The sequence below is a fragment of the Scyliorhinus torazame genome, chromosome 21 (assembly GCF_047496885.1).
Source record: "Scyliorhinus torazame isolate Kashiwa2021f chromosome 21, sScyTor2.1, whole genome shotgun sequence".
Taxonomy (NCBI): domain Eukaryota; kingdom Metazoa; phylum Chordata; class Chondrichthyes; order Carcharhiniformes; family Scyliorhinidae; genus Scyliorhinus; species Scyliorhinus torazame.
The window spans coordinates 19,463,017-19,487,961 of record NC_092727.1 but is presented as its reverse complement, the minus strand read 5'-3'; positions in this window follow the sequence as shown (position 1 = coordinate 19,487,961).

Sequence of the window (24,945 nt, the reverse complement as noted above, 5' to 3'; positions counted from 1 at the left end):
GAAAATTGACATAGTTTTCAAGAGCAAGAATTGGAGTTCACTCTGCACCTCCTGACTGCCTCATTTATTCAGTGTGAAGAAGATGTCAACAGCTAAAAATTGGGGTGGAAGAAAACTCATTTGCTCAAGGCTTGCCCAATCCAATTTTCCCAACTAGGCTCAAAGCCTACTCAAACTGAGCGTTTCTGCTCTGATATGTATCACTACGCATAGAGTGAGTGACTAAAACAGTGGCTTTTAAAGGGACCCATGCAAATCCCTCAAAAACAGATAAGTTTCAACTGAGGATTTGAGAGAGAAGAGTTGGTGTTCCTAGCGCACAGTTGACCCAGACATTAGCACTGCTGCCTCACAGCGCCAGGGACTCGAGTTCTATTCCGACCTTGGTGACTTGTCTGTGCGGAATTTGCACGTTCTCCCCATGTCTGCATGTTTTTCCTCCAGGTGCTCCGGTTTCCTCCCGCAGTCCAAAGATGTTCAAGTTCGGTGGATTGGCCATGCTAAATTACCCTTTAGTGTCCAAAGGTTAGGTAGGGTTACGTGTATGGGGTTGGGGAGTGGACTGAGGTAGGGTGGTCTTTCAGATGGCCAGTACAGAATTGATGGGCTGAATGGCTGACTGAACTGGAGGGATTCTATGTCAACCACTGTGCAGTCTCTTTCTCTCTAGCAAGTGCTTCCTTTTCCTAATGAATGTTCTGTAATGTCATATCATGTCATATAATTTCATAATCCAGCTTGGCAAAAAGTGATTATGAAACCTACGATGATGGAACAAACTATTGAGAAGTTGGATGAAATATTTGCAAGATTTTGTCGACCAGAGCAGGTCATAGGTGACAATGGTGACAGTTCACTTCCAAGGAGTTCAAAGATTACTGAAGAGGAAATGAGATATAGCGCAACAAGTCAGCTCCATACCATCCTGGAACAAATGGGTTGGCCAAGTGATTCATACAGTCACTTGAACATTCTATCAAGGCATCAAAGGATCAAGGTACATTGTCAAGAAGAGTGAACAATTTCTTGATGTCATACCAAAATACCGCACACACAATGACAGAGTTCACCAGCAATGCTGCTTTTCAAAAGAAAGCAAAGAACAAAGTTCGACCTTTTGATACCAGCTGACACTTCAGAGATTGTCAAACGGCAACAAGCACAGATTGCTCGGAGGCAACAAAACTCTAAAAAGCGAGTATTCACTCAATGAGGGCAAGTGCCAGCAAGAAGCTACACCTCCAGTGGGAAATGGGTACCTTCTTGTATCCCAGCAAAAACGGGTCAAATGACATACACCGTACAAGCGAATGATGAAAGAGTTTGGCAACGTCATACTGACCAACTATTAGCATCACAAAGTGAATCACTGAAATTTCTCGAAGCATTTTCATCGGAATATCTAAGCAGTGGATACTTCTGATTAGAGACTGAACACAGAGAGGATAAAAGCAAATTACTGCGGATGCTGGAACCTGAAACCAAAAAGAAAATGCTGGAAAATCTCAGCAGGTCTGGCAGCATCTGTCGGGAGAGAAAAGAGCTAACATTTCGAGTCCAGATGACCCTTTGTCAAAGCAGACCCTTTGTCTGGACTCGAAACGTTAGCTCTTTTCTCTCCTTACAGATGCTGCCAGACCTGCTTGAGATTTTCCAGCATTTTCTTTTTGAACACAGAGAGGAGTTCAGATTAAGTTCCTGATGATGCTTCCACACTAATGGAAACGGACGCAACTTGATAGGAAGTACCACTTACTGAAGGAAAAGACGGCACTTCAAAGCTCTGAGTAGCCAGGTTCCAGGACATTGAGTATAACGCAAAATAAATAAATATCCACCTGAGAGACTGTCTTATTTAATTGCATATATGTAAAAAGATAATGATGCAAAATAATGCATTTAAATGTATAACTGGGTCTGTTGTTAAACGTAAGAAAAGTTGTTGTATTAAAGAAGTAGAGGGGGAGGGGTGCTATGTAATAAGGGATACATCCCTGCTGGTGGAATGTCATGTGATCTGTCATGACATCAGCAGAGTTTGTGGGCTTCAATTCTTCATCTTTGTTTATATGAACAATACCTCCTGAATAAACCTTGCATCATGGCTTTGAAGAAATCCAAGTGTGTGGCAGCTCCATACCTTTATTATTTGCGGTACTTAGAGAATATAACAGAGGGAGGGTCACTTTTTAACATCCATACCTGCTTATGCTTGGAGGACGTCAATCCTGCATATTGTTTTCTGCATGTGAAAGTATTCCATTTGGCCTTACTGGTTGTTCAAGTAAGTAATCTGGTTTAATACATCTTCCGTAGCCTGCAAATTGTCTTTTCAAATCTTGTACACCTGGGTGGCTCCCCCATTGGATTCTCGGTCACATTGGTGTGAAAAGTTAATGGGAATAGGCAGGAAATTGAGATTTCAATCAAGTCAGTCAAGGTCTAATTGACTCGAGAGGCCTACTCCTGCTCCTAACTCATGTGAACCTCTGAACCTTCACAAATGGCACTGAAAGACTCCATGACTTCACTTCTGCACTGTCATTGATCAGAAGCCACTAAATGTATGCTCACCTTAAAGCACGGAGTTTCATCTGAAGTTTGTACTGAATTCAACCAGTTGACTAGCAGCGGGATTCTCACTGCTGAAAATATTAATTTGCTAAACGTAATTGCTAAATAGCTAATTATTCTCAATCTCACACGGCCTATTATTATCCTTCTAAAGGTGTCAAGCAATTCTATTGTAAATACGAATATTTTGAATTCTAAATATAACTTCATTCATCTTTTATTGCGCATTGGCTCTAATTTATTCAAAGAGTAATTTGATGTTGAAAAATTCCGTTGTTGCATTTGTGCTCAGTTTGACTTTATATCATCTAATAGGAGGCCCTCATGTTAAAATGCTGCTTAATATGTTTCAAAGAGGATGGTCTGCATTTAGAAATATGAGGACTTCACTTAGTTAGGAATGTTCACCTTACCCTGAAATTAAAATATGTGATGATAGTGAATGACTTTTATCTGGAATTGCTCTCTCCATTACTTCAATGAAGATGTTAATCCCTTAAATTAGCAGGTCAAAAGAGCATTTGATGTTTGCCCACTCCTATTTAATACATAATTTCAGAGTCATAGAACAGTGCAATGGAAAAGAACATTTTCCTCTGTCCAGATAATCTCAATGTTCAAAAAGTATCTTTCTATATCTATTATATCCTTCTATGTTCCAAAATACTACCCAGCTCCCTCTTCAATTTTCCCCCTTCCTGTCTCCCTGCTCAGTTTATTTCATAAATTTAGCACAGGCTGTGTAGTTAAATCTGAACAGTCTACTTGCCTTGTGTGTGGGAAGAGGCCGACATCAGTTTTTTCAAATAGAATTTACAGTGCAGAAGGAGGCCATTCGGCCCATCGAGTCTGCACTGGCCCTTGGAAAGAGCATCCTACTTAAGCCCGCACCTCCACCCTCTAACAGCACATTGGGTGGACCATGGTCTGCTGTCGCTCAAGAAAGTGGATCACCACCAACTTCTCAAGAGCAATTATGGGTGGGTAATACATCCTGGTCTTTTTCTTTTGTTGCAAAAACATACTTTATTCGTAAAATATCTCAGAACATTATAAACATTTCAAAATGGCCATCACCCAAAGTGCAAAAATGTTCAGGTTTTCTACGTAGATTATGTTGCATTCTGAGGTGTTTTGACGCAGTCATTCCAAAACACAGGACAACGGGCTGAGGGGTTCTCTAAAGTTCTAATGTGCTGAGGGACCGTGGGGAAAGGTTGCTGGCTAAGATCCTCCAGCCATTGTGAACTGGAATTGTATAGAACCCCCTTGGGTTCCATGACTTTTATTGAATGTATACAGTGAACATTACCCCGACCACAATTATATGGAGGCACCTCAGAGTGAAACTTGATCAATGTAGACAACTTAAATAAATGTTGGCCTTGCAACACTCACATTCTCAGAACATTTTTTTTAACCTGCAGCTGATCATAGCATTCCTGTTCCTCCTGGCTCCACATTCATGTAAATCTATTTTACTTGTCTCCCTTTGAGAACATCCTGGTGGGACGCATGGGGACCTTGTTTTCTACAATAAAGGAAAAGTTGTGTTCAGAACAACCCAATATATTGCAGAGAGGGCTTCAAACAGACCCTTAATTTGAATTCAAAAGTGGCTCACACCTGTTTCATGCTTGGGTCTCAGGTGGCAATGTTTTACTTGTACCAACATGGAAGGCAGGAAGCTTCCAGTTGTTAATGAGAGTGTGTTTCTCGCTCCTTCATTTTGGAGACTCGGGAAGTTATTTATAACCGGAGAAGTGGGTATTGAGGTGAAATTTCTCAGGTGCTAAGTTCTCAAAGGGTTAAGGAGGCTCGGATGAATATTACCAAATCTTTAACTCCACCTCCTGATTCTCTTTCATTTCTGTTGGAAGCGCTTTGATGGTTTGGTTTCCTGGAGGGCGGCTTGCAGGAAAATCTTCTTACGCAATCACATCTTCGTGGTTGAGAAAGATTCCATATGGTCAGAACACGGGATTGCAAACAGGTTGGGTGCCAACTAGAGATGAGCAATTGATCCTGATGTTAAATGGTGCTTCATCAGGCCAGGATCCTGCAGTCTTGCTCCCCTTTAAATAAAGAAAAAACACACAGTGGGATAACAATTACATTTGAAAGAAACACTAAAAGCCGCATTACAAATCTCCGAAATGTTGATAATTCACGTGCAGTTTCTGCAAACAGCCTCATTGCACAGCCAGACTCAGTTAAGCGGAATATAATGATGAGTGACAGATGATTGTTAATTTGGTGCATATGTTTATTGGGACAAGGGTGGCTCAGCATTAACAACTCACAGGAAAATATTTTCAGCTCCTCTTGCTCTTCAGCGCCTTCAAACATCTTTTATATTCAGCTCCTGGCTCACATTAGCATCCATATACAACATTCATTTCTTGGATTGTTTATCCAGCGACTGTTCATAGCTCTCAAAACTTTAAATTGCTTCATTTGTGGCTGCTTCATTAATGACCTTCCTTCCATCGGAAGGTCAGGAGTGATCTGCTTCACTGATGATTGCGTAGTTTTCTGCTCCATTTGCAATCGTTCAGAAAAAGAAGCAGTCCACATAGTCAGACCTGAACACGATCCAGACTTGGACTGATGAATAGTCAGTCGTGTTCATGTCATTCACAAGAGGGAGCCTAACCACTCCCATTTATATTTAATGACATGACCATTGCTGAATCCCCAACTATCAACTCCTTGAGGGTCATTATAATAATAATAATCACTTATTGTCACAAGTAGGCTTCAATGAAGTTACTGTGAAAAGCCCCTAGTCGCATTTTCATTTTCATTTTTCATTCTGGCACCTGTTCGGGGAGGCCAGGTACGGGGAATTGAACCTGCGCTGCTGGCCGCTGCATTACAAGCCAGCTGTTTACCCCACTGTGCTAAACCAGCCCCATTATTGACCATAAGTCGCATGAAGGTGGCAGCTGGAAACTTGAGTTGCGGCAAGACTGAGTGCCAAAATCTGGGAATTTGGTAAGTGAGGCTCTCTTAAGGCATGATCTCTTTCCAGAGTGGAGTCAAGTTTGCATTCAGTATTTCACTTAACTGTAAAGGTACATTGTAGACTTTTATTCGGCGATCGGCCGGAAAATCCCCGTTTGCGCCGCTTTTGCAATGCTCCACCCCCTCGAAAACGGCGTAATCTGCAGAGGTCTTCCCCGATGCTCCGCCCCCGATGGACCGAGTTCCCGACGGCGTGGAACACTTATCCTTTTTATTTTCGGGAACACGGCATGGCAGTTGCGGACTGAGTCAAGCGCCGCCACAGTCGGGCAGGGAGCCGTTCCGCGGGCAGGGGGGTCGTTGGCGGGGGCGGGGGCCACTGGCGGGGGATGGTCCGGGGGTGGCGAGGCTGACAACAGGGGGGGGCAGTTTTTCGCAGGCCGGGTCCACGCGCGGCCAACGCCATCTTGCAATGGACCCAGCAATTCTCCGGCCGCATCCCCAGGTAAAGCCGGGGGCTTTACGCTGCATGCCTGCTAGCCCCCCACCAGACGAATGATCGGTGCAGCTTTTGCACTGTTTTTTTTGGGTAAAACGCCACTGTTCCCATGCCGGTGTCACCACTTAGTCTTCAAATTGGAGAATCCAGTGCCAAGTGTTGCCACCGGGACTGAAATGGGTACGATTTACATTCCCGTTGGGGGTGCTATTTAGTAAGCAAGTCAAAACATGCAAATCTAGGTGTTCTAACGGCTGGGACCGGAGTTAGCGCTGAAGAGCCTGGCAGCTGGAGCTGTTTTTAAATGTTCCATTTACCACACACTCATTGCAGCCACGGAGATAGCTCAGAGAAGACCTGTCCCCCTGAGATCAGGAGTCAGGTCAGGACCTGCAGCTCCATGTCAGTGAAGAGGGGAGGGGCACCCTCTTCCTCAGGGCGGGCTGCAGACTCGAGCCTGCCCTCTTGATCACCACCTGGGAGGCAGGGGCAGTCAGTGCTGCCAGCCTCAACAGGAGGAGGCAGCTTGTCATCCAGAAGAGTGGGGGTCACTGGCGAGGCCTTTGCCCTGAGAGGGACAGAGAACCATGGAGGGCTCCAAAGGCCGTGGTGCAGGTGTCCTCTGGGTGGGCTGAGCACTGCTGATCCCCTGCTTCCTCTGCAATGGGGCAATGCTTCTGAGGAATGCTGATACCCGGTGGGCTCCTGATTGAGTTTGGCCCTTGATGATACAGCTGGGCTATGCAGGTGTCCTTTTATATGAATCCTGAACGTTAGCATGCGGGTACAGCAAGTAGTTAGAACGGCAAATGGAATTGGGCCTTATTGCAATGGGATGGAGTGTAAAAGCAGGGAAGCCTTACAGTTGTAACTGTATGTGGAATTGGTGAGATCACACTTGGAGTATTGTGTACAGTAATTACTCACTTAACATCGTTGAGTTCCTGGGAAGTTGCAACTTTAAGTGAAATGGTTTTAAGCAGATCAGCTTTTCTCATTACAAGCAATATTACAGTTAGGCTCAATAGGACTTCCCTTGCCAGAAAAAAAACATTGTGGCCTGTAAGTTGAAACACTGGACCTTGCTAAGTTCTAACATCCTATATCGACTCTCTCCTGCTCCCCAAGCCAAGAATGTGATAGAATATTTGCTACTTGCCTAAATGGGTGCAGCTTCGCTGATGGTCAAGAAGCTCAACACCATTCAAGACACAGCAGCCCATTTTAATGGCCCATCCATCATCTTAAACATTCACTTCAGCTACAGCCCATGCAGAATTGCAGCAGTGTTTCCCGTTCACCTGATGCACTGCACCGATTCACCACGGTTCCTAACCTGTGGCTTCCTCCACCTAGTAGGACAAAGGCAGCAGACACATGGGAACACCACTATCTGCAAGATCCCCTCCAATTCAATCACCATCATGACTTGAAAATGTTCTTTCACTGTCACCGGGTCAAAATCTCTGAACTCACACTACTGTTGATGTACGGAAGCCACCTGGACTGCAGAGGATCAAAAAGGTGGCTCAGGCAGTGCCTTCCCAAGAAGCATTTAAGGGATGGACAATAAATGCTGGCCTTGCTAGCGCTGCCTACATCCTAAGTATGAATTCAAAGTTTGAATAACCGGTCTCTCAATTACTGTAATATTGGTTGAAGGGAGACTGTTGTCATTTATAAGCCAAGTGGAACACACACTCGAGGCTCGCACTTGAGGAACGGTCACTTAGAGAAGGCAGATAACTGCACCCCTGCTTTCAGCAGAGGAAGGGAGAAAATCAAGTTTCCAATGAAATATATTTGCACCGTAATCAGTGATTCCTGTTGAACTACATACATGGGGGATCAGATAAAACCAAACTTTGGCAAGGCTTTGGAAATCACATTGATAATTCATCCCTCAGCACTCATGCTTCAGACTCACGCATGAATAAGTCATGTGAACCAGCTGAATAAGTGTAACCATTCCTTGTGCAACCTTATAGCAGTTTGAGCCACTATCTTGCGAAGATGATGGATGGGGGAGGAAATTTGAGGGAAAGTTTGAAGAGCAAGAAAAATAGTATCTAATTTTATTTCCCTTTCATAAAAGCAAATAAATATCCTATTTAATGGGTTAATTCAATGTATCAAATCAAGCTGAAGATGGATTCTATTTGTTAACATTCTACCCTCTGGCCATACTACAAACCACATAAATAATGGTTGGTTTAAACTTACATATTTTGATATGACAGTATAATAACATGTCAGAAATCTTTGATGTATTTAGAGTTTCTAGCGGAGTAGCTGTATTCAAATAATCTGTCAATGTAGTAAAATAAAAATTGTGTTCCCTGTAAAACTAGAAAACTGGCTTAAAAATGAATGCTTTGGGGATAATTATTTCCAGGCTAACATTCAGCTCAAAGGGGCTTTGCTATTGATGAGTTTGGTAGCTGCATTCATAACTTATATTTCTAGTTACAGTCTCCAATTTCTTGAAAGTTAAATATAACTGGATCATGCTATTGCTGGTACAAGTTTTTACTGAAACTTTTCAAGCTAATTATTGGACTGAAATGGTTCTTCATCAACTAATTAAGTTTTTTTCCCCCCTGAACTATATTCTTCTAAGTACCTGAAATGATTAGACTTGGCATCTTGTATAACGTATAAGACTTTATAGAGGCAATACAGGTATTGAGGTCTGAGTATTAAAGTTCAGTATTTTCCCCAACTTGTTTCTCATTCTCATATCTTAAATATGGCTTCTATGAAGGGGCCAGGTTTCCTATGGTCTAAAATCTGAAACTTTATTCTTTACTTGGGCTCGCTGTGTGAGCCCAAGTCAAATGATTAACTGACCTCTGCTGGGAAACACCCAGGCGTAAGCAGTACTCTTAAAAAGCAGAAAAATAACATGCCGCTTGACCTCTTTGTACAGGCTAAAGCCAGTTTATTTACAGACTAAATCATACACAGAAACAGGCAAACAAACGCAGGCAATGCTTATCAAAATATGGTATTCAACAAGAAATTACCCTTCTTTTACACACTGGGGCCATGTAATCAGCAACAAAGTTGGCCAAAGTTAGATTGTTGGTTCGGGAAGCTTCTCTTTGAAAAACATATGAGGACACGGACTGAGGAAATCCATGAATTCAACATCCCTGATGGCTGAACTATGAAGGGATAAGCTTGAGAGGAAGATAATAGTTATGTTAACACCTGTGACATGAAAGGATTCTTTTTGACATAAATCTCTGTTCTTCGGTTCGCTTCGGTTGTGAATTAACAACTGGAGATCAAATTTCCAAATGCATACTCTCACAACAGAGCTTTCCCTCCAGAAGCACGTCAAGAGATTCCTTGTGCCAGATCCCCAGTTAGGGCTTGAGGGGCTAGACATGCAGGCAAGCCTCAGGTCCCATCCCCACATGGTAAGCTTTGACCATGCAAATTAGGATTTTCAAAACTGCAGCTAACTCAAGGCCGGGGAGTGGGCTCACCGGCCAATCAGGAATTGTGGATGGGCTCCTGACCCTGGAGGGCCAATGGGGGGCCCTCCAGCCCTTCATGATTGGCAGTGCACCAGCTGTGGTGGAAGATGCTGATCGAAAGGAGGAGGCTGTGGGGGAAGAAGACCAGGTATGTTTTCTGAGCAGGCCTGTTACCATAAGAACATAAGAAGTAGGAGCAGGAGTAGGCCATCTGGCCCCTCGGGCCTGCTCCGCCATTCAATGAGATCATGGCTGATCTTTTTGTGGACTCCGCTCCACTTACTCACCCGCTCACCATAGCCCTTAATTCCTTTACTGCTCAAAAATCTATCTATCTTTGCCTTAAAAACATTCAATGAGGTAGCCTCAACTGCTTCACTGGGCAGCAGTGAATTCCACAGATTTACAACCTTTTGGATGAAGAAGTTCCTCCTCAACTCAGTCCTAAATTGGCATCCCTTATTTTGAGGCTATGCCCCCGAGTTCTAGTTTCATCTGCCAGTGGAAACAACCTCCCGGCTTCTATCTTATATATTCCCCTCATAATTTTATATGTTTCTATAAGATCTCCCTTCATTCTTCTAAATTCCAATAAGTATAGTCCCAGTCTACTCAGTCTCTCCTCGTAAGCCAGTCCTCTCAACTCTGGAATCAACCGACTGAATCTCCTCTGCACCCCCTCCAGTGCTAGTACATCTTTTCTCAAGTAAGGAGACCAAAACTGTATACAGTACTCCAGGTGTTGCCTCATCAGCACCCTATACAGCAACAATATAACCTCCCTGTTTAGCGTGGCATGGTAGCACAGTGGTTAGCACTGTCGCTTCACGGTGCCAGGGTCCCGGGTCAATTCCCGGCTTGGGTCACTGACTGTGTGGAGTCTGCACTTTCTCCCTGTGTCTGCGTGAGTTTCCTCCGGGTGCTCCGGTTTCCTCCCACAAGTCTCGAAAGACATGCTTGTTAGGTAATTTGGGCATTCTGAATTCTCCCTCTGTGTACCCGAACAGGCGCCGGCGTGTGGCGACTAGGGACTTTTCACAGTAACTTCATTGCAGTGTTAATGTAAGCCTACTTGTGACAATAAAGATTATTTTAAAAAATTATTATTGATTAAACTCCATCTCTCTAGCAATGAAGAACAAAATTCCATTTACCTTCTTAATTACCTGCAAACCAAACTTTTGCGATTCATGCACAAGAGCACCCATGTCCCTCTGCACAGCAGCATGCTGCAATGTTTTACCATTTAAATAATAGTCCATTTTGCTGTTACCCCTACCAAAATGGATGACCTCACATTTACCAAAATTGTACTCCATCTGCCAGGTCCTTGCCCCCTCACTTAAACTATCTATATCCCTCTGCAGACTTTCAGTGTCCCCTGCACACTTTACCCCACCACTCATCTTGTGTTAACTGCAAACTTTGACACATTGCATTTGGTCCCCAATTCTTTGGAGAAAGAACCAGAAGTAACTTCCTAGTCCCCAAGTCGTACGGATTTGAAACGTTAACTCTGTTTCTTTTTCCAGCGATGCTGCCAGACCTGCTGCGTTTATCCAGCATTTTATGTTTTTATTTCAGATCTCCCGCATCTGCAGTATTTTGCTTTAATTTTAGGTACATTTTTCTCCCTGTTTAAAGACTGGTGCCTGGCCATGATTCTGGAGGGGCAACCTCCCTTGGGAATTGCCAGTGTCGGTGCCATGGCCCAGTGGCTATATAGGGTTACAAGGTGGGGGGCCTCTCTTATCCTATCATGCCTCATCTTGCCTCACTCCTCATTTCCGGCCTTGTGCCTATCATGATGGTCCAGGCCAAGGTTGACTGGCCGCATCGCCACCTGAAAAATCACAGTCAACACAGGAACAGAACTTAAGAGGCCTCGTATTTAATAATTGGCCTGAATTTGTTGCCTGTCAGGGAGCAGTGACACCGAGGTGCCCTTATTGAAAATGGCTTGGGGTTAAGAAACATGGCGCTGAGCCGAGCTTGCAGGATGCAAGTGCCCAATTACATGACTTCACCTTCGATCTGAACCAGTCTGGCATTCTTAAGTGTCCCACGCCTTAATATCCATTCATGCAAAATAAATAAAAATCATTGCATTGATATGGTGCCGTTCACAACCACTAAACGTCTCAAAACGCTTTTAATTACCCCTGGATTGTAGTGACTTTTCCAATGGAGGAAACACAGGAACCTATCACAAGCTCCCACAAACAGCAACATGATAAGAACCAGATAATCCGATTCTGTTTTTGAAGTCGGGCAGAGAAATGTGACAGACAGAAAGTGTGTCGCGGTCGTGCTGTCGTAAACTGGAGTGACTGTAGAAAACTGGAAAAATGACCCAAAGTTTTTGCAAGTCAACTCAGCATATTCTTGTGAACACAATCTCCAGTGATAAATGATCTGAGGTAATTCCTCAACGAGTAGCTATTGATCCCAGCAACTATATTAAGACAGGTGAGTGTAATTGCTGAAAATGCCCAGAGAGCAATAACTTGTTTCCAAATGATTTCATTTGGCCATCTTCATATCCATTTTTCCACAGAATAGAAAATCCTCAAGTAAGGTTGTTTATTGAGGGAAGAGATTAATACGACAATGTACGTGCGCATTGTTGCTCTGGCTAGAACACTATCCCGAAATATTATTGCAGCTGCATATCTGAATGTTTCTGCAGGATGAATGGGCTAGCAAAAATGCTCAGTCCATTCAAAGTGGTTTGTGAAAGGGGGAAACCTTCTGATGCTGCCTCTTATCCCATCCCCTGGAGGTAGTTAATCAGGTTGATAACAATTTCTCAACAATGAGCCACAGGTTCTACACTTGAGGTCTGCAACAGAGTGCAACACAGATGTTTCCACCTTCTGTGAGAATTATTCTTTGAAATCAAATATTCATTTTTTTAAACGATCAAGTGAATCAACGTAAACATTGTTTTGTTTTTACCTCATTGCAGTTAGAATACGGAAACATTTGTGTATATAATGTTACAATCCCAGTTGATATAACTGGATGGGAAGATCACAGAATGGAACATGCGGCACGGTGGCACTGCTGGCCTCATAGCTCTAGGGACCTCAATTCAGACCTCGGATGACTGCCTGTCCCGCATTTGCACATTCTCCCTGTGTCTGCGTGGGTTGCCTCCGGGTGCTCCAGTTTTGTCCCATCGTCGAAAGATGTGCAGGTTAGGTGCATTGGCCTCTTTGTGTCAAAACGTTAGATAGGGTTATTGGGATAGGGCAGGGAATGGGGCATAATTCAGGTGCTCTTTCGGAGGGTTGGTGCAGACTCAATGGGCCGAATGTCCTCCTTCTACACTGGAGTGATTCTGTAATTATATGGAACCTGGCTTAAAGGACTGTAGCTTTTACATTTTTTTAATTAAAAAATTTTTTTTTTCCAGTATCCAATTTATTTTTCCAATTTAAGGGGCAATTTAGCATGGTCAATTCACCTACCCTGCACATCTTTGGGTTGTGGGGGTGAAACCCACGCAAACACGGGGAAAATGTGCAAACTGCACATGACAGTGACCCGCAGCTAGGATCGAACCTGGAACCCTGGTGCTGTGAGGCAACAGTGCTAACCACTGTGCCACTGTGCTGCCCCAGCTTTTACATTTCTTTAATAAAAAATGAAGGAACAGTCACAGGACAGCTACTAGGTTTTGACGACAAAGAAACAACATACATTAAACTTATGAAAAGTTGATTATTATCCTGTACTGCTTTGCTCCCCCTTTACAAATTTTAAGATAAACACGGATTACGAAGTTTATCTTAAGCTACAACAGTATCAGTAACAGAACATCCCTTTAAACGCACAAGATGGCTGTGGTTAAATGCACTTTCCACTCTGAACATCAAGCGGATGTCTGTGGGTTTCTCTTCAGAATCCTCCAGATGATTGTCATGTGAGAGTTTAAAGCATGCTTTTTTGTGGGAGTGGAGTTTGGAAACATTATTGTTCACAATAATGGTGTTTTGCATTCCAAAATCCAATCCAAGTTTTCCAAATTAGACTTTTAAACAAAGCTTCCATTCCACTTTTAACAGTGAATTTAGCCCAGGATTTTACACCAGCCTTTTAAGATTTCTTTGTCTTGACGTGTGTACAAACTATTCACAATTACTTTAACTCTCGATTCCCAGAGTGTTATTAATTTGGCATCAAATGTTTCATTTAACTCAGTCTGCTGTCCCTCTTTAAACCTAGTTACTGCAAATATCTTTTTAATTCAGAACTCTTTCTTTACTCTTCCTTGAATTCTTCTGAACAATACCTTGGTCTCCCTTCACTTAACTTTGGTCACCTGAAACGTACTTTCTGCCCTAATTCCCTGCTAATCTGGACTGTAACGTGTTCCGTAGGAAGCCTGCATCTTTGCAATTCCCTTGTCATGTTCAGCTTCTCTTGGCAAAGTTGAAAAATGTTCACTCCCAGTATCCTGTCTCCAACAGAAATATATCCAACTAAAACTGAAGCTTTTCTATCCTCACAAGGGCCGCCAGTTTGACTGCTACTACTTTTTATTCTTCACCTCATATCCCTCTCTAAACACAATGGAATCATAGTTGGAATTGACCAATCCCTACACATACAAACACCTTTGTCCAGTTTGAATGTAACGATAGGCTTTACCCTGCCAGCCACAGAAACATTAAATTATGCCCACTTAAAACCATACCTTGGGCTGGATTCTCCGTCCCGCCGCGCCACATTTCAGGTTCATCCCGCCGGCGGGATGCTCCTTTACGCTGGCTGGTCAATGGGGTTTCCCATTGTGGGGCAGCCGAACGCCATCGGGAAACCCCCGGGCTGCCGGCAAAACGGAGCATTGCCCTGGGGGCAATGTTCTCAATTATTTGGAAAGTCTATGACTGAGACGTGGAGAGTCAACTAATTAGAACATGGGACGGGTGAAGGAATAAATGTTGAATTAGCGGCCTTGTTTTTTTAAAAATTGCATTCCGTTCCCCTTTAGTTGAATACAGTCCCACACACAAAATGGATACTTTCAACCTTCATTTTTTTTAAAACCCGAATTAGAACATTGTTAGGACAGCAAAGTAACATCATGAAGACATACACAGAATTTGAAGCTTTCTTCTCTGCTAGTCATTAGGAAGTGGAGGCAAGAAAAGTTAGTTACTTTTCTGAGTTACTTTTCTTGGTTTTATCTGTTCAGTGTGGGAGATATAATTCATAGTCAGTGCCCCCTTATTTGCATGTAAAGTACCATTCCAAAGTTCCTTAATTGCATAAACAGTTAAGGAACCAATTTTGTTCCAATAGACAGCAATACATATTTGCTTGTATAATTGCAAAACTCTATGCATAATATTTGTAAAGCAGTTTTTTTTAGTCCTTTAAATTTTGACTGTTGGTAGTGTATGTGGGGCATCAGTGTCCTCTGAAAATTGCCTAATTTACATATCAATCATTCATCGTACCTATATTAGCATATTTCCCATCATCCTGGGGTTGCTGTCAAAATCCATAGATGATACTTGCACACTTCAATCACACTCAATGGACAAAATGGCATCAATTTGATTTAGAGATTCAAAACTCGTCTCATTGCTGTAAAAGTAAATGATATATAAACACGCATACCCTGATAGAATATATCTTTACACATTGATCTCACGTCATATATATGGTCCTTCCGATGTCCTAGAACCAGTGTGCCTCTGCCACTGTCTGCATCAAGACTTTATTGGTGTCGAAGTAAAGTTTTACCTGTTTTGGCAAGTTCCCAACACAGTTGGATTTCCAAACAAATCTTCCCATCGCTGTCAATAAGTTGTACTTGCAGGCAGCACAGTGGGGTAGTGGTTAGCACTTCTGCCTCACAGCGCTGAGGTGCCAGGTTCGATCCCGGCTCTGGGTCACTGTCCGTGTGGGTTTTGCACATTCTCCCCGTGTTTGCGTGGGTTTCGCCCCCACAACCCAAAGATGTGCAGGGTCGGTGGATTGGCCACGCTAAATTGCACCTTAATTGGGAAAAAAAATGAATTGAGTACTCTAAATTTATAAAAAATAATAATTTGTACTTGCTTTTGGGAAAAAACTGTTGTTCTTCAACTCTGTAAAAGCTTATTGCTGGAAAATATAAGAAGATTAACTTTAAGCCAGACTTACTGTGAAATGGGACGTTCTTCGTGACAGTGAACTGGAAGGAAATTTCTGACTTTGAAGCCTTCTGTGAGCACATTAAAATCTTTAAGTTGCATTTCCAGCTTTTTTCTCTTCTTGTCAGTTTGTAACGCATATTTCTGCAATTTATTTTGGTTTAATTGTCTAGAGTTGGGCAGTATGGACTCTACTTACTCACGAAAGTTTACCCATCCGGGCACTAAAATCAACATCTGGCTACCAATGCAGTCTGCAGGCCACCCCAGCAAAATAACTTGATTTACAGTTGTTGGCACTGCCTGAGGAGTTGGGTTGTTGATGAAATAATTTTAGCATGCATGCAACACATTATAATAGCTCAGGTGTGTTTTGAATCCCTTGTGCAAAACCCAGTGACAGTAAAATTCACATCCACATTAGTGGCATTTGAATGTGCAAAGGTGCAATCCCCTAAGTAAGGCTGACTGAATCAATTGTTAACTGACAATGGAACAAAGTTGTCAAAATGGAACCAAGGTACCACAAAATCAGGCTAAATCAACATACCTGTGCACTCGGAGCAAAGATCATTCAAAAAGAAGCCAACATTTCCAAAAATTATTTTGCAATGTTTCTTTTTCAGAACTCTGGTGTTGTTGGAAGGTCTAAGCTTTCCCACAGTCTGAAGTCTGTTTTATCCACAAGGAGATACCTGTCACTAAATTCCTTGCTGACAAATTACAGTGCCTATTAATATAACTCGAGTGGCAGCTGCTACACATTGCTTGTGCACAAATCAATAAGACCCTCTGCAGTGACTGGTGATTTTGATTGAACATAGCGTCATATGTCAGTGGACGAAATTGCTCTTGTTAACTTTATATCCAAAGGAAAATATGGCCTACAGAATCACTGAGTGAACCTGTCTCGATTCTGTTTAATCTGATTCAAATTGCCCTAGCTTTTTGAACCTCACGCCAAACCGCATTATAACTCATATCTGCCACATAATTAACTAGGGCACTAAAAATAAACTTCTGGCCACAATGTTATTAATGACTAACTTGAATAGTTGGCTGCTTTCACCCGTTTGGACTTCTTCCTTAATGCTGTTGCACATATTTCTTGTGCTAAGGACGTGAACAGGGCTAAGTGAAGAACATTTGAATGAATCTTCGAACCCCCATTGAAATATTCTCAGCCCAATTTACCCACAATTTATTTGTATTGTAATTTCAAACTCAAGAGTATGTTTAAATGCTTTTTATGAAGGAACATACATGTTGAAGTCATGCTGCTTTTGGGAGGAGTGTATTGATGCATTTAGGTTTTTTGGCATGGTTGTGCAGAGAGAGGCATTATTTAAAGGCTTTTTTTATGTATACTTCTCTTTAATGGCATTTTCAGCACAGTGTTGCTGCATTGGGAAAACGTCAAGCAACCTATTAGATAGGCTTGCATTTTTCATCCATTGGTGGGTCTGGAAGCAGGCGTAAAATACACTTCCGGTCAAGGGGGGACCTGAAATGCAATTTCACACCAATAAACAGGCAGGTGGCGAAAAACACACGCTGGGAAAGACTGAGCACTGCCAGGGGTGGGCGGGAAGAGGATTGGCACTGAGAAAAGGGAGGGTGCGGGCTGGCACTTCCAATGTGCTCGCTCGGGCCCCAGCCGCTGCAAAGCTGTCTCAGGGAGCTGCGGACCCGTTAAGAAAAAAGTGAAATAACGATGAGAAAACCACGAAAACCGTGTCCAGGCAACAAACATTCCCCAGACACCCTTTTTCATTTAATTTCAGCCCAGACAGTTCACCTCTCCCTGGATCGAGGCTCAAGCTAAAACCTAAAGGCCGCCTGGCCCATCACGCTACCTGCCAACCTTAAAAGCAGATGGGCCAAGTAATATTGCACCCGAGATAGGGCTGGTTTAGTTCAGTGGGCTAGACGGCTGGTTTGTGATGCAGAACAAGGCCAGCAGCGTGGGTACAATTCCCGTACCAGCTGAGAATTCTGAATTCTCCCTCTGTGTACGCGAACAGCCGCCGGAATGTGGTGAGTGGGGGCTTTTCACAGTAACTTCATTGCAGTGTTAATGTAAGCCTACTTGTGGCAATAAAGGTTATTTATTTATTTTAATTTTAATGGGCTAAATTTGCAGCGGACGCGCTTCTAAATCTCACGCACACCCACCGACCTAAATATCGTACGAGCACGCTATAGCGTTGGGAGGCACGGCCGATGTCTTTCCGTGCAATCTCACGTGACTCCCGGTTGGGTGTGCGCCTGCCCGAGCAATGTACAATTTTGGCCCTCGAGTCCAGCTTAGGTTTAATATGTGTCTAAAATAGCAGTCTGCTCTTTTAAGGAGAATGAGCACCCGTGGATGGAGCTTAGCTGCAAAAAGAATAGTGGTTCCAAGGAATGGAAGAAAAAGCTTTCGACCTGAAGACACTTATGTAATGAGATACTATAAAGGAGGAAAAGTATCGCCAAAAGTGATTGGCTTGTATTGCTGGCGATATATGACCACTCAGCACAAACAACACTGAGAAGTTTGAGTGAGCCACTTGTTGAAGAGAAGCCTTACAATTTGGGTTTTTGCATTATCGTTTAATATGACTGGTAACATTTTACTGCAGTAACAATTAAAAATTCAGCCCAGATTCAATGAAATGAGGGAAACCAACGTTCAAAAGAAATCAAGGTTTGCCAAAGTTAATGGAGATAGTTATTATTGTAAATATGTTTTCTTGTATAACTGGTAACATAATATATTGTTGCTTCATTGATCCCATTATTGCTCTCTGACTACAATTAATCTATTAATTTTATTTGATTTTATTCCAACCCGGGTCCCCAGATCATTATCCTAGGCCTCTGGATTACAAGTCCACTACGCCATTGCATAGTGGTATTGTCACTGGACTAATAAACCAGAGACCCAGAATAATGATCTGGGGACCCAGGCTCGAATCCGGCCACGGCAGGTGGTGCAATTTAAACTCAATAAAATATCTGGAATTAAAAGTCTAATGTTGACCGTGAAACCATTATTGATTGTCATAAAAATTCATCTGGTTCACCAATGTCATTTCGGGAAGGAAATCTGCCATCCATACCTGGTCTGGCCTACATGTGACTTCAGACCCGCAGCAATGTAGTTGACTCTTTCATGCCCTCTGAAATTGCCCAGCAAGCCACTCAGTTGTATTCAACTGCCACAAAAACACAAAAAATGAACAAAACCGGACAGACCAACCGGCACGAACCAGATACTGGAAACAGCAACGGCAAACCCCTGCTGACCCTGCAAAGTCTTCCTCACCAACATCTGGGACTTGTGCCAAAGTTGGGAGAACTGTCTCACAGACTAGTGAAACAACAGCCTGACATAGTCATACTCAGAGAATCATAACTGACAGACAGTATCCCAGACAGCACTATCGCCATTCCTGGGTATGTCCTGTCTCACCGGCAGGACAGACCCAGCAGAGGATGCGGCACAGTGGTATACAGGAGGGAATTGCCCTGGGTGTCCTCAACATCGACTCTGGACCCCATTAATTCTCATGGCTTCAGGTTAAACATGGGCAAGGAAACTTCCTGCTGATTACACGTACTGGGCACCATCAGCTGACGAATCAGTACTCCTCTATGTTGAACACCACTTGGAGGAAGCGCCAAGGGTGGCAAAGGTGCAGAATATGCTTTGGGTGGGGGACTTCAATGTCCATCACCAAGAGTGACTTGGTAGAACCACTACAGGCCGAGCTGGCCGGGTCCTAAAGGACATAGTGGCTAGACTGGGACTACAGCAGGAAGTGAGGGAACCAACAAGGGGGATAGACATACTTGACCTCATTCTCACTGATCTGCCTGCTGCAGATGCATTTGTCCATAACGGTACCTGTAGAAGTGACCACCACACAGTCCTTGTGGAGACAAAGTCCAGTCTTCACATTGAGGATACCCTCCATCGCGTTGTCTGGCACTACCACCGTGCTAAGTGGGATAGGCTTCGAGCTGATCTAGCAACTCAAGACAGGGCATCCATGGGGCGCAGCATCAGAATTGTATTCAACCACAATCTACAACCTCATGGCCTGGCATATCCCCCACTCTACCAATACCTCCCAGTCAGGGGATCAACTCTGCTTCAATAAAGAGTGCAGGAGAGCATGTCAGGAGCAACATCAGGCATATCTCAAAATGAGGTGTCGACCTGGTGAAGCTACAACACAGGACTACTTGTGTGCCAAACAGCATAAGCAGCAAGTAATAGACAGAGCTGAGCGATTCCAATGCATAAGATCAAAGCTCTGCAGTCCTGCCAACTCCAGCCGTGAATGGTAGTGGACTATTAAACAACTCACTGGAAGAGAAGGCTCCACAAATAGCCCCATCCTCAATAATGTTGGAGGCCAGCAGATATGCGCAAAAGGCAAGACCGAAGCTTTCACAACAATCTTCAGCCAGAAGTGCCGAGTGGATGATCCGTCTCGGTCTCCTCTGGAGGTCCCCAGCATCACAGATGTCAGTCTTCATTCAATACGATTCACTCCACATGATATCAAGAAACAGCTGAAGGCACTTGATACTGAAAAGGCTATGCGTCCTGATAATATTCCGGCAATGGTACTGAAGAGTTGTGCTCCAGAACTTGTCGCACCCCTAGCCAAGCTGTTCCAGTGCAGCTACAACACTGGCACCTACCCGAAAATGTGGAAAATTGCCCAGGTATGGCCTGTACACAAAAAGCAGGACAAATCCAACCCAGTCAATGACTGCCCTATCAGTCTACTTTCCATCATGAGCAAATTTATGGAAGGAGTCATCAACAGTGCTGTCAAGTGGCACTTACTCAGCAATAAGCTGTGCACGGACGCTCAGTTTGGGTTCTGCCAGGGTCACTCAGCTCCTGACTTCATTTCAGCCTTGGTTCAAACAGGGACAAAAGAGCTGAATGCCAGAGGGGAGGGGAGAGTGACTGCCCTTGACATCAAGGCAGCATTTGACTGAGTATGGCATCAAGAGCCCTAGCAAAACTGGAGTCAATGGGAATCAGGAGGAAAACTCTCCCCTGGTTGGAGTCATACCTGCCACAAAGGAAGATGGTTGTGGTCGTTGGAAGTCAATCATCTCAGTTCCAGGACATCACTGCAGGAATTCCTCAGGGTAGTGTCCTAGGCCCAACCGTCTTCAGCTGCTTCATCAATGACCTGCCTTCCATCATGAGGTCAGAAGTGGGGATGTTTGTGGATGTTCAGCACCATTCGCGACTCCTCAGATAATGAAGCAGTCCATGTCCAAATGCAGCAAGACCTGGACAATATCCAGGCCTGGGCTGACAAGTGGCAAGTTACATTCGCGCCTCACAAGTGCCACGCAATGACCATCTCCTACGAGGGAGTATCTAACCATCGTCCCTTGACATTCAATGGCATTATCATCGCTGAATCCCCACAATCAACATCCTGGGAGTTACCATTGATCAGGAACTGAACTAGACTAGCCACATTAATACTGTGGCTACCAGGGCCGGTCAAAGGCTAGGAATCCGACGGCGAGCAACTCATCCACTGACCCCCAGCGTCTGTCCACCATCTACAAGGCACAAATCAGGAGTGTAATAGAATACTCTCCACTTGTCTGGAGAGTAGGGATGGGAAATAAATGCTGGTCTAACCAGTGATGCCCACATCTTGTAAATGAATTTTTAAAAACCTTCAGAGTGTGGTAAATTCCCTTGAAAATGTGAAACAAAAGGAACTCTTTATATTTTTGGCTTCCAGAAGCTTGTGATTGTTGAACATTGTGTTTGTATAGGGGAGGCCTTGTGATGCAGTGATAGCATTCCCAGCACTGTGTTAGAAGTTGCGGGTTCGAGTGTGACACCAGGACTTGTTGACCATGAAGCATTTATCATGGTTCAAGGAAATAATAATCAGCTCGGGAATCCTTCCACCACTTTCCCCTACTATTCCCGAAAGGGTAAAAAATAGTGGGTGTGAAGATATGCAAGAAAAAAATTGTGGCCGTATGATTTTCTTTCTATTGTGACAAGAATCTTGAATATTTTTCTTTGTCACTATCTCTTAAAATCTTTTGCACATTTAAGATTCATGTTAAATTGTTGAAAAGCTTCATAAATTTGTGTAAATGCATCCCAATCTTATTGTCATAATTAGCCTTGTGGATTATGATAAATTAGTCTTTGTCAAAAATGACCCCCAAAATTGATGGTTTATTTACAAAAGCTCAGCAGTTTGCTGCTCTGAAAATGATGGAGTCATGATTCTTATTCGCATTTTATTTCCCACCTGCCTCAACCATTGTTCTTCTTGCTGTTAAGTACAGTTTGTTTCATGGTTATTACAAGATATGCATCACATCTGGTTCTTTGTTTTTTAAGTCAAACGTGACATACAGGTTAAGGCGTTGCAGGAAGTGAACCAATCATTGGTCTTCCTGATATGTGGGAGGGGTTAATCTCAATTAAGTTCAGGATCAGACTCTGCGCTTGATCCTTATCAGAGAGATGGCGAGCGTGGGGTTAGGAGGGAAAGTGACAATAGCAGCGTCACGCTCAAAGGTAATAAAATGGCTTAATTAAAAGGGTTTTGGACATGGGTCCAGTGTCAGCACCACCCAAGATTTGCCTAATACTAAATATGCTTAGGCCACACCAAATCCGCAGGCATTTAACTTTAAACTTCTGTTACCTGTACTACACAGAATGGTCAATGTTTGAAGTTAGTTATTACGCTGTTTAAATTTATTGAATTTTATGCCAGGTGAGAAGGTAACAGCTTTGCGCCACCAGTAACATTTCTGTGTCCTATCAAAAAAAATATTGTCAAAGAATAATTATCAAAAAAGATATTGGAAGAACTTGCTCTCCACAGAAGCGGTCCAATACTTCTTAAGAATAAATTGTTGAAGGAAAGTTTCGTGGCTCCATAAATTTCTCAAATTATATTTCTCATGAGAAAAGTACAGAAAGTCATATTTTAAATTTCATTAGACTATGAATGAGTAAAGTACATTGCATTCATCCAGGCTGGATTCATTAATGATTTTAAACTGGATAAAATTAACTCATTCTATGGGAACACTGTATAATAAAGCAGGTTGACTTCCCGTTCCTTATCTTACAATTGGCTGCATCTAATACTCCTCAAGAATAAATTGACCATTTTGTTGTGGTCCGATAGTTACCGCCACTAAGTCTTCCTCATGTTCAACTGCAGCAGGATCTGGTTTCATTGATAACCATTATTCTGACCTGTCAACGGGCACCTGATCAGTTCTCTAGAAACGCTGTGAATGATTATCCAATCTAAATATCCACCCTAGCCGTTATCAACGACTACTGCTGGCAGTGAGAGTCCTAGTTATCCAAATCCCATTTAGCTGCCTCGACTGTTTAAACTGATAAGAACATGTGGATCTCTGATGAGAAGGAAACTGAGCTGAACAAAACGCAGAACTGTCCATAGTTGTTTGTGGTCTTGGTGACTAATTCATGTAATCTATGCCTACCTGAAGTATGGAATGTTCTCCACCTCAAATCCAATTGAATTGACCACAGCACACTTTGGTGGTCATTCTAAGTAAAGATCATTTTTGGAGAAGGGTGTGTAAAACATTTTTTCTGCAGATATTTACATTACACAGGCAATTCATTTTTCTCAGTTCACGTTTTGACAGTTGATTTTCTCTTTCCCCTGCAATAGAAATAGAAATAAATCATTTTTATGTATCAATAGCCGGACAAATGCTGATAGATCTTAACAAGTAGCTGATTGAAGAATAGGAGCAGTGATGCTCAGCCAATCAAAGGCTTTGCAATCAGAATTTCCAATTACAGACAATTTTTTAAAAACGTGTAAATTAGATTCCATTGTATCTATTGTGCAGATATGAATTTTTAAAATGTCCAAGTAAATCTCAGAAAATCCGGATGATGTTTCTCCCCGGATCTTGTGGATTTCTGTATTTAAAGTCAAATGCTCATTCCTCAGCAAATTCCAACTGAATTTTAGTCTTTCTCCAACAGTTTAAAACACTCCGCATTTCAGGCAGTGAGCAGAAAGGAAAAATCAAAAGTGCAGTAATGGGTACTCAAAATTGCTTCTTCTATGATCGATGATAACAGACAAGTGTGAGATGAGTCAATGACATTTAGCTTGAACCTTCAGTCTTATTAATATTCCATGTATGCGTGATTTTTTTTGGAACATCCATCTGGAATCCTTTATTGTACCCAGACAATGTAATAGGGAGGGATTGAGTTAGCACAATTCAGCAATGTTGTCAATACTACACAAGGTCTAAGACTCATTCGCCCACTAACGTATCCAATTATTAATGCTTTCTGTTGACCTCCCTGCTAGTGCCAGTGACTTAACGCAGCCAAAATTGTACTGACGAGAGATCATTTTTTTTTCAGCTTGACACCTATTCCACACAAGTAATTATTTCCAACAGTAAGTCAAAAGTAAACACTCTGAGAAAGTTTAACATTCATCAATATGCAGGTGCGGCAATTCTTGTTGACAGTAGCAGCACTGTTAAATACCATTTAAATGTATTAATGCTGTTAGTTTTGAGTACAATGTCAGATATTTTTTCCAGCTGACATTTGAAAGCTAGAGCAAAAGGAACTGTTCAGGAAAGAGGCGAGAGCAGCCTTCACGGAATCGGCTGAGGATCATGTCTCGGAGAAATCAGAAACAAACAAAAATACCAAAGTTGAACTTATCATTCAGTCAACGTTTTCCCTGAATTTCGCAAAGGAGGATGTCCATGGACTCCGTCTCTCTTAAAGCTCTCTGTCTCCCAGATTTCCAATTTAAAAGAAATGATGGCCTTGATTTGACGATGGCAATGACAGTAGCACTGCCAACATTCATGTCATGTCATTGCTGTGCTGAAACTGACAACAATTGTGGAAAAAAAGATTCACAACAGTGGTCCCAGGGATGAGAAACTTCAGTTATGGTGATAGAGTGAAATGGTTGGGGCTGTTTTCCTTGGAGAAGAGAAGACTGCAGAGAGAATTGATAGAGGTAGTCAACATCATCAGGGGTCTGGACAGAACAGATCAGGAGAAACTATTTCCAATCACGGCTGGATCAAGAATGAGAGGGCGCAGGTTTAAAGTAACAGGCATAAGGAGAAAAAGTGAGGTGAGGAATAGCTTTTTTCATATGGGGAGTGTTTGCGAGCTGGAATGCACTGCCTGGGAATGCGGCAAAGGCAGGTTCGATTGAAGCATTCAAAA